The sequence below is a fragment of the Balaenoptera borealis genome, assembly GCF_965194805.1.
Source record: "Balaenoptera borealis genome assembly, chromosome: 8".
In the NCBI taxonomy this organism is placed as follows: domain Eukaryota; kingdom Metazoa; phylum Chordata; class Mammalia; order Artiodactyla; family Balaenopteridae; genus Balaenoptera; species Balaenoptera borealis.
In genome coordinates, this window is record NC_138865.1 from 33,987,186 (window position 1) to 33,988,954 (window position 1,769).

A 1,769-nucleotide genomic window follows, 5' to 3' on the forward strand; every position below is an offset into this window, starting at 1 on the left:
TATTTCAGCGAAGTTAAGCAAGCCCAAAGCAAAGTATATCGAAGCAAAGGTACACTCTCGGGGGTGGGGGTGGGCGCTGTTTCTGCAAACTGAAAGCAGCATTCCTATAAAGGCCTAAGAGCGCTTTTAAGGAGCATTTGGCAGGGAGGTGGGGGTGAGTGACAGGGGATCATTATTTGATTGATAGTCCTGAGCTATGTAACAAGTTTACTGCTGCGCATGCTCTCACCCTTGAATCCCCAAGAAATTCCTACTGGGTGGGGGGAGGGGCAAAACCACATGTAATTTATTGTAATTATGGTATAATGAGTTTGGGTTTACTATAGGTTATACACCTGTCTGGTCTGGGCATGCACAGCCTGGAGAAGTCCCCTCGTGTTACTGTGCCTCTCTTTATCAGGATAAGCTGCCCACCACACGACCATAGTTTCGCCCATTCTGGGTGGAGTCAAGGGAGAGTCCCCAGATCGCTGGGTGTGCCTCGATTTCTTTTTCTTTTCTTTCTCGCCACTGTCACCTCCTCGCTGCTAATGTCTGGGAGCGTCCCCAGATGGTTGGGTGTGTGACCCAATTTCTTCTTTTTGTCTTTCTCACCACTGTCACCTCCTTGCTGCTAATGTCTGACTAACTACCTAACAGGTCTTCTTTGCATTCATGTTTGCTCTCTAAATTTTGTCTATTACTTTATTTTCAATATGCTTTGTTTGATGGGGTTTTTTTTTTTTTTTCATTTAAAAATCTTATGATAACATTTACCTTGATTGATTTAATTATTGTTCTATTGTTATTGATCTCTGCCATCTTATTTTATGCTTTATTTTCTACATTTTCTTTATTGTTTCTTTTTTCCCTTCTTTGGCATCTTCCATTTTACAGGTCAAGGGTACTTATGTTTGTTTGACATTTGGGAATTTTTAATATTGTAATGGTTTTATATCATGAATTATGTTAATTTTCTCCTCAATTTCTTACCCATGGATGAAAAATGTTCCCTGCCATATCAGTAAACAAAGGCTGTTGCAGCCATCAAGTCAGACGTCAAAGCAGGAACCCTCAACTGTTCACCCTGAGGGGATTCGGGATGGAGAAAAACAGAGTACTGATTCTAGAGTTAAGGTGCATATCAAAGGAATGATTTCAAGGAGCCCAGATTCTTTCATCTTCTTATACGTAGAAATGTGCTAAAGTCCTTAACTTGAGATGTCTAGTTTTCTTTAGTTAATAGTAATCTTTTGATGTTCTGACTACCTGGTTTTTGTTGACTCCTCCCTTAGGTCTTCTGAGCAGTTCCTCAGAGTGATCTGACAGGCTGTGTTCTGGGCTTAAGTCCTCAGAAAATCTGCCAAATAAAACATAATTCTCCTTTTGGGTTGTGCATTTTTTTCAGTCAGCAGTCTTGGCAACCAATGAAGGGGCCCAGAGCAGACTCTTCTTCTTTGCCTGAACTCTATGAGGATCCAGAGTCTTGGCACCAGCAGAGGCTTCTTGGGCCTGTCCGCTTTCTCAGAGAGTCCAGACAAATTTGGGTGAGTCTCTCCTGGTTCTTGGATCTCCTGTTTTGGTTGATGATCCTAAGTTTTATTCAGTGGTGTTAAACTCTTCTCTTGAGTAGTAGGTTATCCTTGAAACTTGGTTTCAAGGAGAAGTACATGGGTCATCCTCAGTGAAAGATACTGGGAAGATTTTTACTCAGTTTAAACACTGAGAGCTTATCCTCTGTAGAAAAACACTGGGAAGACTTTTGCTCAAGTGGGTTAGCCTCACTTAAA